Source organism: Prionailurus viverrinus, chromosome D2 (assembly GCF_022837055.1).
Source record: "Prionailurus viverrinus isolate Anna chromosome D2, UM_Priviv_1.0, whole genome shotgun sequence".
NCBI classification, from domain to species: Eukaryota; Metazoa; Chordata; class Mammalia; order Carnivora; family Felidae; genus Prionailurus; species Prionailurus viverrinus.
Window position 1 is genome coordinate 12,997,014 of NC_062571.1, and position 13,108 is coordinate 13,010,121.

At 48.5% G+C, this 13,108-nt stretch overlaps 1 protein-coding gene and 1 pseudogene across 1 annotated transcript in view; one reads left to right on the plus strand and one right to left on the minus strand.

The window, feature by feature from the left end:
- Nucleotides 1–13,108, plus strand: part of GNG4 (G protein subunit gamma 4) — a 47,723-nt gene that overhangs the window by 6,541 nt on the left and 28,074 nt on the right. The window contains exon 2 of the mRNA XM_047825789.1: nt 12,012–12,108. The gene's annotated coding sequence lies outside the window, so the exon portion shown is untranslated. The remainder of the gene's footprint in view (nt 1–12,011; nt 12,109–13,108) is intronic.
- LOC125148084 (NADH dehydrogenase [ubiquinone] 1 alpha subcomplex subunit 3-like) lies at nt 1,409–1,668 on the minus strand (annotated as a pseudogene).

Genomic DNA, 13,108 nt, shown 5'->3' on the forward strand with positions numbered 1-13,108 from the left:
CGTGAATTATTCCATTTATACGAAATGTCCAAATAGAAAAATCCATAGAGACAGAGAGCAGCTTGGCTGTTGCCAGGGGCTGTGGGGAGAGCCACCTAATGAGTATGGAGTTTTATTCTGGAGTGATGGAAATGCACCGAAACTAGACGGAGGTGGTGTTGTGCAACATTGTGAATGTACTGAATGTTCACTTTGAAATAGTTACTTATGCCAGGTGAATTTCACCTCCATAGAAATTCACTTCGAAATCCCAGCATTTCCCTGTAAATGGTGTCTTAAAAAATGGTTAGAGATAAAATGCAGTTGCCAGCAGCTGGAGTCTTTAGAAATAGTGTTTCCTGGAACCGGTCCCAGAGGTTGGAACTGCCTCATCTTCATTGGGTAGCTTGGCCTGTCGCCAAGGCTACTGCTTCTTAACAGGACACAGGCTGTGGCATTTGAAGCCCATGTTAGAGAGTGAACCACCAGAGTGAGGCGAGAGGGCTGTGCCAGAAACCCTCCCAGAGAGGGAGGCAGTGCATCCAGGCTCACGATAGCCACTGGTTTTACTCGGATACTGGAAGCTTCGCCTGCACCCTAGAAAGATGGCTAAAATACCAAGGGGCGGAAGGGGTCTGGCTGGGAGAGGCCAACAGGCAAATCGGCATGAGCTGCTTCTCTCCCATCAAAGAGCATGACCCACTGAATGTGTGCTGGCGTTTTTGATGGCATCGTGTGGGAGGTACAGCATGCAGCTGACCCGTGAACTACACAATTTGAACTGTGAGGGTCCACTTCTATGTGGATTCTTTTCGACAGGTACAGTACAGTACTGTAAATGTATTTTCCTTATGATCTCCTTAATAACATTTCCTCTTCTCTAGCTTACTTTACTGTAAGGATACAGGGCATAATGCATAGAAGATACAAAATAAGGGCTAATCGACTGTTTATGTTACTGTTAAGGCTTCCGGTCAACAGTAGGCTATTAGTAGTGAAGTTTGGGGGGAGTCAGAGGTCGTATGCAGATTTTTGGTTGCACGGAGGGTTGGCGCCCCTACCTCCCACCTTGTTCAAGGCTCAAACGCATATAGTTCAGATCGTTCCCAGAGCCAGCTGCCTGTATGGCTTACCTCTGTTTCTCCAAGAACAAGCTCCACGTTCTACCCAATGGCCATGGCCAACAGCCTCATTTAAGACTGCGCTGTCTGTACCAACTACATAAAGGCTGGGGCCCTTCATGACCCAGAAGCTCTGCTGTCACTTCTCCATTCTGCAAAATTGCACTTTACGGAGCCTCGGACACAGTCCTAGCAATTTTGTGCCCTTTGGTCCACGATGAGTAACTTATTGGGTTTTTTGGTATTTTTCGCCTTTTACATTTTCTTGGCCACAGGGGAGGGGGCCTCCTCCCTGTCCCTTGAGGTATTCACAGTTTCTTCCACCACTGCAGCCTCCCCTGGGGGTCCAGGGGGCCACTGGGCACATGGGGTGGGGTGTGTTCCCATGATCACAGACGGGCACTGGGTAGTTCTGGGCATGGCCTTGTTGATGATAGTGGAGTATTTGGTGAAGGGGCTGGGGGGGGGGGGGTAGAATTACAGCGAGCCCCCCGATGGCAAAGGACGCAACCAGCACCAGCTCCTTGGCCCAGGCATCCTCGGGGAAGGTGGTGCATCTCCCGGCCATCTTGGCCTGTCAGCCACAGCCAGTCATTTGTGGGTTCTTTTCAGTATTAAATCTTCTACAATTCTGAAAACACAGACTGAAGATCAAAGAAACAGAGCAGAGATGAGCATAGGGGTCTCCTTCCTATGCCCAGCCCTGCCACGCTGGTTTGAGCCAAGGCTCTCACCTGGCCCTGCCTTCTGACTCCTGCCCCCTCTTCCTCTGAGCCTTTCCATGAGCGGACTTCTGGTGGCCCTACAGGCACGACCGACAACTCTCTGTCCATCTTCAGCTCAAGCTCACTTCTAAGCTGCATCCCCATCAGTCCACCTGTCTGCCGGGCATGGTCTCTTCGGGGTCCTAAAGTCGCTCCAAGTGCAGCCTGCCCCACGTGAGCTCACCGCACACCCCTGAAAACCCCGCTTTCTCTTTTTAAGCCTGGTGAGTTTCCCCGAAAGTCGGCCAGCCACCTTCCTTCCCCACCTTCCCCAGCGTTCAGATCCCGATGTCGTCCTCTCCGCACTTCCATCCCGGTACTAGCTCTCCATCGCCCCCCGTCATCTCCCTGCCAGAGCTTCAGGTGCACGCAGCGGGTCTCTCGTCTAGACTCGTGGAGCTTCCGAAGTGGTCTGCTTGTGTGTCTCATTCACCTCTTGCACATTCTCCACACTAGGTTGAGGTGATCTTTCTAAAATGTAAAAGCCGCTCATTACCTCTCTGCTTCAATATCCTTCACTTGATTCTTTTTTTTTTTTAATTTTTTTTCAACGTTTTTATTTATTTTTGGGACAGAGAGAGAGACAGAGCATGAACGGGGTAGGAGCAGAGAGAGAGGGAGACACAGCATCGGAAACAGGCTCCAGGCTCCAGGCTCCGAGCCGTCAGCCCAGAGCCCGACGCGGGGCTCAAACTCACGGACTGCGAGATCGTGACCTGGCTGAAGTCGGATGCTTAACCGACTGCGCCACCCAGGCGCCCCTCCTTCACTTGATTCTAACTGCCTACTTGATTCAGGTCTCACCTCCTTAGAGTGGCATTTGAGACCCTCCGTGATCTGACCCTGGGCTCCAGGAATAAAGAAGCATGCAGCTTTTAGAGCATGCCAGGCTTGTTTATACCTTGCCTGCCTGTACACATGCTGTTCCCTCTGCCTAGTGGCCTCCTATTCGCCTTCCCAGGTTCAGAGTGAGTATGAAGCCCTCCCACTCTTCTGTCCCTGTCCACCCCAAGAAGAATCCATCCTCTCCTTTTGGGCCCCACTCCCCTTCACAGATTCTGTGGTGGCTCCTTGGATCTATGATTGCATATGCTGCTGTTAGTGACCAGGAAAAAGAGAGGAAAGATCCTCCCCTCAAGCCTTCAAAGAGAACGTGGCTCCACGTGGTCTTAATGGTCTTAACATGGGCTTCGTTTCAAACTTCTAGCCTCCAGAACCATGGGAATAAATGACACCAGGTTTCAAGCCACCGAGTTTGTGATTTGTTATGATGGTGCTAGGACACCAGCACACTGGCCCAGCCACATCACCTCTCAACTGCCTCTTCCTCCTTGGTGCAGTGATCTCCCCACTAGTAGAGTCGCCATGAGACAAATGAAGAGTATCTCATTCTATACCGTAAGATACCACACACAGGACATGAGTCTTTGGGCATGGTCAAGGGCATGGTCCAGTTCGAGTACTGAGTTTGTAATCCGGCAGGCAGTAAAAGAATTAACTTCGTGCTCTATGAAGTCTGGTGGAAAAGCAACAGCTCTTGGCCCTTTCTTTTAATGCTTGTTCCTGTCAAATAAGATTTTGGGACTCTATCTGCAAAGCCAAAGAAATGATTGGAGGGTGGCTGGGGTGGCCACGTAGATGAGAGAGCGGGAAGTATTAAGGGTCACACGGAAGACGGACGTGGTTTCTCTTTCTCTTGTTTATTCTGCACCGACTTGGCAAATGCCCTTAAATATAGCAGCTGGTCTGCCAACCTTTTCTAATTTTCTTGACCTTAATCAGGGCCAGATAAGGAGGGCAGTCACGTGGTGACTGGTGACCAGCAGGTTCCAGCCTCCCTCAGACTCCGAGTGCTCTCCTAAGAATCTCTTGCCCCTTGGGCCCATTACAGTACGTGCCAGGCTAAAGCCTCCTTAACTCTGTGCTTGTTTGGCATCGGTGTGATGAGATGTTATCAGATCAGGCAGATGCTGTCAGGGAATCAAGATGTAAATTGAGTAACTGAGACCCAGATTGTAAAATGCCCCAAGCTCCACCATCACCGTATCTACTTTGCAGAGTGCAAGTTCAAGCAGGGGTGGGGCCGGCCATGGCCTTGTTCCCTACCGAGGGGACCGAGGGGACCATGCTCCCACTGAAGACGGGTGTGACAGCACCTGATTCTCTGCTCAGGGCCCAGGATATCCAGCTCTGTCCTGGAATGGCCGTGGGAAGAAGCAAGATTTCCCTGGAGAGGCTCAAATACCACTTTGCTGCTACAGTGGTTATGACCTTTCAGGTGAAAGATCTCTCTCCCTTTTACATCCCTTGTTTTGAAGCTGATGTGACCTCCGTTATTGGGGGGCACTCCAACATGTTGACTCAGTATATAAAATGGTTGTGGCAATCCGAAACCGATTTATCTTAAAGCTAGGGAAGAGGGATCTTAACTAAATGATTTTGTGAACGCTGGGAGAACCTCTCCTCAGCTTCTATGCCCAAAGCAGTGCCACCTGGCATCTAACAGGATTGTAGGGTGAAAACAGCAGCATCCTTACATTTCTATTTGTAGCCCCCCTAACCCGTGGGGACTGGACCCAAGAGCAAATCTGCATGACAGGTACCACGTAGTACTGGAAACAGTGACTCAAGGCCAAGGTGTGGCTCGTGATCCAGGGCTGTGTGTTGGGCTCTGTCTCCAGTGAGCTGCTTCCTGGGGACGTGTGGGACCTGGCAGGCCCACGCCACCAGTCTATGCCCAGAAAGTGAGCGTGGCTTCCCAAGGTGGACTCTTTGCTGTAATTTATGCCTCGCATTTGGTTTTCCAAGTAGAATTTCTTAAATTACTACTTTTGTGTCAAGATTTGAAAGTGTTTTCAAGTTTTTCTCATGAACGGGCAGTGAATTTTGTCAAATGCTTTTTCTGCGTCTGTTAAGATCATCCTCTGATTTTTATCCTTCCTTTTGGTAACGTGGTGCATCACGCTGATTTGCAAATATTGAACCATCCTTGCATCCCTGGAATAAATCACACTTGATCATGGTGAATGATCGTTTTAATTTATTGTTGAATTCAGTTTTCCAATATTTTGTCAAGGATATTGGCATCTGTTCATCAGGGATATTGGTTTATAATTCTTTTTTTGCACTGTCTTTGTCTGGCTTTGATATTAGGTTAATGCTAGCCTCATAGAATGAATCTGGAGGTTTTCTTTCCTCTTCTATTTTTTGAAATTTTTAAAAAAATATTTTGAGGAGGGGCGCCTGGGTGGCTCAGTCGGTGAAGCGGCCGACTTCGGCTCAGGTCATGATCTCACGGTCCGTGAGTTCGAGCCCTGCGTCGGGCTCTGTGCTGACAGCTCGGAGCCTGGAGCCTGTTTCAGATTCTGTGTCTCCCTCTCTCTGACCCTCCCCTGTTGATGCTCTGTCTCTCTCTGTCTCAAAAATAAATAAACATTAAATACATACATACATACATACATACATACATAAAAGTATTTTGAGGAGAATAAGTCTTAACTCTTCTTTGAACGTTCAGTAGAATTCATCTGTGAAGCCATCGGGTCCTTCAGTTTTGTTAGGAGTGTTGATTTGATTACCGATTCAATTTCATTACTAGTAATTGGTCTATTCGGATTTTCTCTTTCTTCCTGATTCGGTCCTGGAAGATTATATGTTTCTAAGAACTTATCCATTTCTTCTAGATTGTCCAGTTTGTTTGGACAACTATGTGTCCAATTATACGGTTGTTTGTATAATTTTTTGTAATAGTCTCTTAAAATCCTCTGTATTTCTGTGATGCTAGTTGTAACTCCTCCTTCTGATTTTATTTATCAGAGTCCTCTTTTTGTTTTCTTGATGAGTCTGGCTAAGGTTTTATCAATTGTGTTTATCTTTTCAAATAACCAACTCTTAGTTTCATTGACCTTTTTTATTGGTTTTTGTTTGTTTTAAACTTTTTTTTTTTTAGAGAGAGAGAGTGCAAGTGGGAGAGAGGGGCAGAGAGAGACAGAGAGAGAGAGACAATCTCAAGCAGGCTCCATGCTCAGCGAAGGGCCTGACATGGGGCTCGATCCCATGACCCTGGGATTATGACCTGAGCCAAAATGAAGAGTAGGATGCTCAACCAACTGAGCCACCGTGGTGCCCCATTTGTTTGTTTGTTTTCGCCTCTTTTTCATCTATTTCTTCTCTGATCTTTATTTCCTTTCTTCCTACTACCTTGAGCTTTGGGGATTTTTTCCCTAGTTCCTTGAGGTATAAGTTAGATTGTTTATTTCAGATTTTTCTTGGCTTTTTTTGAGGAGGGCCTATACCTCTAAAACCTCCTCTTTGGACAGCTTCTCTGCGTCCCAAAGGTTGGGGAATGTTGTGTTTTCATTTTCATCTGTCTCGAAGTATCTTTTTAATTTCCTCCTTGATTTCTCCATTGACTCGTTGGTTGTTTAGTAGCATATTGTTCAGCCTCCACGTGTTTGTGTTTTTCCAGGTTTATTTTCTCATGATGAAACCGGTCATTTCAGTTTCATAGCATTGTGGGCAGAAAAGATGCTTCAGATGATTTCAATCTTCTTAAATTTTTCTTTGAGACTTGTTTTGTGGCCTAACGTAATCTATCCTGGAGAATGGTCTGTGTGCACTGGAAAAGAATGTGTATTCTGCTTGTGGGGAATGGAACATTCCATATGTACCTGTTAAGTTCATATGGTCTAATGTGTCGTTCAATGCCACTGGTCTATATTGATTTGCTGTCTGGATGATTTAGCCATTGATTTAAGTGGATGTTAAAGACCCCTACTTTTATTGTATTACTGTCAGTTTCTCCCTTCATGTCTGTTAATATTTGCTTTATGTACTTAGGTGCTTCCATGTTGGGTGCATAAACATTTACAATTATATCCTCTTGTTGGGTTGATCCCTTTATTGTTACCTAATGTCCTTCTTTGTCTCTTTTTACAGTATTTTTTTTTTAGTTTTAATTTTATTTATTAATTTTGAGAGGAGAGAGAGGAAGAGGAGGAAGGACAAAAAGAGAGTATGAGAGAATCCCAAGAAGTCCTCATATTGTCAGCACGGAGCCCAGTGTGGGGCTCAAACCCACAAACATGAGATCATGACCGGAGCCGAGATCAAGAATCAGACACTTAACTACATATGCGCACATCCTTACAGTCTTTGTTTTGAAGTCTATTTTGTTTGCCATAAGTATTGTTACTCCAGCTTTTTTTCATTTCCGATGCATGAAATATCTTTTTATATACCTTCACTTTCAGTCTGCATGTGTCTTTAGATACGAAGTGAGTCTCTTGTAGGCAGCATATAGATGAGACTTGGGTTTTTTATCATTCAGTCACTCTCTTTCTTTTGATTGGAGCGTTCGTTCCATTTAAAGTAGTTGTTGATTGCTATGTTTTTATTGCCATTTTGTTCATTATTTCGGGTTGCTTTTGTAGTTCTTCTCTGTTCCTTTCTTCTTCTCTTGCTCTCTTCCCTTGTGATGTGATGACTTTCTTTAGTCTTTGGCTAAGATTCCTTTCTCTTTATTTTTTGTAGATCTGTTATAGGTTTGTGGCTTTTGGTTACCATGAGGTTCATATAAAACACCATATGGAGATATAGCAGTCTGTTTTAAGTTGATAGCTGCTTAAGTTTGTACACATTCTAAAAGCACTACATTTTTACTCCCTCTCCATGTTTTATATATTTGATATCATATTTTACATCTTTTTTATTTTTTATTTTTTCCTTGATAATTTTTTTTTTACTTCTAGTTATGGCCTTTTCTGCTTAAACAAGTCACTTTAACACTTCTTATAAGACCAATTTAATGGTGATAAACTCTTTTAACTTTTGTTTATATGGGAAACTCTTTATCTCTCCTGCAGTTCTGAATGATAACCTTGCCAGGTAGAATATTTTTGGTTGCACGTTTTTTTCCTTTAGCACTTTGAAGATATCATGCCGGCAAAGTTCCTGCTGGAAAATCAGCTGATAGCCATATGAGATTTCCCTTGTATATAACTGTTGTCTTTCCTCTTGCTGTCATTTAGGCTGAAGGAGGGCAAGAAGAATGCCACCTGCCAGCACTTCCATTCCCAGAGAAAGTTCCTAAAGAACCCTGGCCCTGTGGCACATGCCCTAAAATTAATTAATAAATCTTCGCAGGGCGCCTGAATGGCTTGGTCAGTTAAGCGTCTGACTCTTGATTTCGGCTTATGATCCCTGGGATCGTCATGATCCCAGGGTCGTGGGATCGAGCTCCACATCAGGCTCCATGCTGAGAGTGGAGCCTGCTTGGGATTCTGTCTCTTTCTCCTTCTGTCTCTCTCCCCTGTGCGTGTTCTCTCTCTCTCTCAAATAAACAACAACAACAATAATAATAATAATAAATCTCCTTCACACATTACCCAGGTACTTTTCAAAGTTCTGGTTCTCAGAGCATGAGAGATTTAACAGTAGAGGCTCGGTTTCCTGTAGCATGTCAGCTCCCAGAGTTAAGCCCTGCTGATTTTCAAGGCTAGGTGTATTGGGGGCTTGTCTTCTTGGAGGTGCAGATCCCCAGGGCAGAGGGGTGCCTGGTATGGATCTTGAGCTCCTCACCCCCCAGGGAGGACTTCATGCCTTTGATATCCCTCCTGATGTCTTTAGCTGTGGAAGATCTGTTCCATCAGTCTTTAGGTCATCCTCAGAGAGGGTTGTTCTATATGTAGTTACAGTCTTGGTGTGTGCATGGGAGGAGGTAAGCTCAGAATCGTCCTGCTCCCCTCAGAATCAGCCACAATTATATTATTATGAGAAAAGGAGAGAATGGCTTCAGCCCCACACACACCTATCACACTATGACCATTACTTATTTACTTTCTCCCGCTCAGACACTGAGCTCTGTGGGGCCGGCAAGTCTCATTCCTCCTTATGGCTTCAGAATCTCCCATAGAAACCAACATAGATCTTCAGGTCAGGTCAAGTTCTTTGGCTATACACCCCCTAAGAATTGCATGCCTCCGTGTATGAGAATGAATTCACCAGTACAGTTTTTTGAACAATGCATGATACGCCCCACCGGACTGTAAGCCTTGTGAGAACAGAGAGTATGATTTTTGCTCCTCAAGACCCAGCACCACGCCATCAGCAAAGATGCGTGACTTTAGGTCATTACACTTCACCACTGGGAGCTGAATTAGCTCCGCTTTAAGAATCGAAACCACAGCAGTCATGGAGAATCAGCATCATTGCTGTGAAGCCTGAGCCCGTTCTTTCACGTACACACGAGTCACGGTTATATGAACGTGGACAGTGGGCCTGTCCTGGGATGGTGCTGGGCACACAGACACTAGTAAAACCACCCTCTGCCCTCGAGGGCCTCCCAGCCAGCTGATGGCCACGCGGTAGAACTTTCGAGGCCTCCACGATGAGACCACCACAGCATTTTGTCTACAGATAAGTATGTTTTTCCTATTTAAGGGGGGGAAAAAAAGCCATGAGAACATCACGGCAGCATATTTAGTGCCATTAAAAAGCAGTGTTTTTCAGTGACAGATCAAGCAGACCAGTAGGAGCCAGTTCCTGTCAGCCCCAATAATGTGTCTCGCTTTGAGAAGCAGTAGTGATACTGGGAGGTGTCTACAGCTCCTTCCTGGGGCCCAGGGCAACTTGGTGGGATGACATCTGAAGAAAGCCCCAAGCACTGGATACAAAATGCTATGCAGGTGGCAAGTGGACAAGGAGAAATGGATCATCTTTCCTCGATACACCGTCTCTCAAAGAACTACCAGAGTCAACAAAATCATCTGTAAGAGCAGCCCAAAAGGCTGGATGGGACCGTGAATAATAACGGGAGGGTCAGGAGAACAGTGACTCTAGCATCCCCCACCTACGGACTCCTGTGTCTTCAGTCAAGTCTCTTCACCTTGGGCTCAGACTCCCTGCATAAAGTGGCACTGCCCCCCACCCCCACCCCAGCCCTGGCACAGAACGTCTCCAACTCTATTTTGCACCTGAATCGCTCCGGTGAAAATGCGGCTGTAATTCCAAAGGTCTGGGTGGGCCCTGAGATTGTGTGTCTGTCCCCTTCCCGGACCCACCTGGCTCTGTCCCTGAGAGTCTGAGATCTGCGTGCCTCACATGACAGGAGTAGGGCAAGCACCAGCTTAGATGCAGACTAGCGCTGTGTCTTTTCGGATGCGGCTTGCACCCCGGAGTTACCTCGAAAGTCAGTGTGGCTTAGTGGTCTGGGGTGTGACCGCGGCATCTCATCTTTTAAGGCGCCAGGTGATTCACATGCACAGCAAAGCCTCGGAACCAGTGGACTTGGGCAGTGGTTTGGGGACTTGAGGTGTCAGAATCCCCTGGAGGGCCCAGAAAGAGCACCGGGGCCCAGCGTCATGGGAGTGGAACAGAGCCGGGCCTCGGCGGTACCGAGTTCCCGGGTGCTTCTGATTCTGCCAGTGTAGGGACCGCCGAGAGAGGCAGACCTGCCCACGGTGGGCTGGAGAACAGCAGGTGCACGGAGAATGGCGCGCAGGTGCGCTGCCGTTATCCGTCCCCTCAGCCCCCTGGGCAGCCAGTGCCAGTGCAGCCAGCTGGCTCACTGGGTCCCTTCACCCCCCGTGTGTGATGACAAAGTGTGAGATGCATTGTTCATTCCAAACAAAAACAAAACCCGGTGTTCCTGAATCAGTCCTTCGGGGAATGGCGGGTTTCGGGCAACAGGTTTCTTCACCGCAGGACTCCTCAGAGTCTTTATTTGCCAGTGTGCAGCACGGCCCTCCAAAGGCACGAGTGAGATAATGGCCATTTCTCAAACGTCTGTGACCAGGGAAACTTTTTCATGGAGCCAGTCCAGAGAATTTGCTGCACGGGGGAGCCTGGGTGGCTCAGTCTGTTAAGCGTCCGACGTTGGCTCTGGTCATGATCTTTGGATCCTCTGTCCCCATCTCTCCCTCCCCCCAGTCTCTCTCTTGCTCTCTCTCTTTCTCAAAACTAAACACTAAAAGAAATTGAGGGGTTGGGGCGCCTGGGTGGCTCAGCCCAGGGGTTTCCTGACTGTCCAGAAGGTGGGCAGGGAGGACCCCTGGAGCCCAGCTTTAAAGTCACTTGCCTAGGGGCGCATGGATGGCTCAGTCAGTTCAGCGCCCAACTCTTGATTTCAGCTCAGTCATGATCTCACGGTTCGTGAGTTCAAGCCCCACGTGGGGCTCTGTGCTGATGATCCAGAGCCTGTTTGGGATTCTCTCTCTCTCTCTCTGCCTCTTCCCGGCTCGCTCCCCTGCTTTCAAAATAAATAAACTTAAAAAAAATTGTAAAGCCAGTTACCTAGGGGGCAGGCTTGACGCTCTGACCCTGCAGGACAGCAGGCCTCCTCTCTAGGGCTTTGTCTGTCTGTCTGTCTCCCTTTGGAAGATGGTGGGGGTGAGGGGAACACCGTGGGAACTGATCCACCCTCAGCCCTGGACTGGGGAAAATGCACCGGGCACGACTTCACCCATCCTTCCCCCAAGTCCAGCCCATTCCTGGCCAGCCTTTGTTTTGCTGCAGGTTCACGGGGATCCCCGGGACGTGGATGCTGTAGAGTGGGGTGGGCACAAAGCCCCTGGGGGACGAGCCCGTTGTCCCAGACAAGGGAGGCAACAAGCCAGGCGCCTCTCCACAGAGAGTCCCTGGCATTGAAGAGACCTTTAAAGCCACCCGATTGAGTCATCTCTTCTGTGCTAGATGTCTTTTGGTTGGAACCAGGTTATTCTAATATGCGTAGGGATAATGTTAATGGGAAGAGGCACTATAATTGGTTTTTTTCTTTGCTGTAATTTTCTCTGTCTTCACATTTTCCTCCAATTGGCCTAGCTCTTTATAATAAGAAAAGGCATCTAAACTGTTTCCGTTGGGCAGAGGTTGGCTAGAAGCGGGTGGGCGCGTGGGGCTGGGGGTGACCAGCAGGCCGGGAAGGGAGAGCCGGGCCAGCCCGTGGCCCCGAGGTGTTCCCGCTCCGCTGTGTGCGATCGGGGCTTCCCTTCCTGCCCGTAGCTCACCGTCTCCCATGTGATCTGATAAGGAGACTCCGCGGGCTGCAGAGACAGCGGCAAAGCAGGAGCAGAGGGCCCTGGGGGCCGGGCGGTTGGGGGACAGCCGGCTTCTGCCACACCTGTCGACCCATCTCTGGTTGTGTCCCCAGGTGAGCCTCAAAGCAGGAGCCGCGCATCAGCCTCTCCTCTGACAACTGTCAGCCTCTGCTGCCACCTGCCCAGGCCCGTCACTGCACCTCTCAGCAGGTAAGGAAATGGTGTGTCGTGTCCAGGAGCGGGTTCCCTCTGGAGAGCGGGTGTCTTTGCCTGCAGTGCGCGTGTGGGCCCGGGTGAGGCTGGGCTGTCAGGATCTCCGTGTGTGGCCCGGTCCTCACACATCACTTTCTCCCAGCAGCTGTCACCATCCTGTCCCCCGGCCCCCTTCCGTAGCAGATGTAGGGCCCTTATGAAGCCACCCCCTCACGTCCTCCCCCATGTGAGTGGGTGGGCCCCCTGTTGGGGGAGAAGGGAGGAGAACTGATGACTGGATGACCACGGAAGAGGCCCCACGGCCTTCTCAGTCCTAAGTTAGGCAAAGTTCAGGATCACTCGAGGGGTGAGTCTGTGCTGGGAGAGTAGGAGAGACCAGGTGGCAAGAGGGAAACCCTGTTCCTGCCCCAGATGCCACGCTAGGCCCCGGAGAGGGGACAAGCTGGGAGCCACACTAGGGAGATGCTTCCTCCCACTTTCACTAGGAGTTCCACACAATTAGGTTATCGAACCTTCCTGAATAGGTTTCCTCATTTGAGAAGTTAGGGGATCGGACCGGGGCCTCTACGTTCCAACGTTAACCTTGAGCAATTCAAATGTTTCTTGCTACTCAAGATGTGGTCCGCGGATCAGCCGCGACTGAAGGCTTGTTAGAAATGCAGATTCTTGGGGGCGCCTGGGCGGCTCAGTCTGTTGAGCATCTGACTCTTGATTTGGGCTCAGGTCATGATCCCTTTGAGCATATAGCCTGCTTGGGATTCTCTCTCTCTCCCTCTGGCCCTCCCCCACTCACGCTTTCTTTCTCTCTCTCTCAAAAAAAAAAGAAATGCAGACTATTGGACCATACCCCAACTCACTCCATCAAAATCTGTGTTTTATCAAGCTCCCCAGGGATTCATACATCCATTAAATTTTTTTTTTTCAACGTTTATTTATTTTTGGGACAGAGAGAGACAGAGCATGAACGGGGGAGGGGCAGAGAGAGAGGGAGACACAG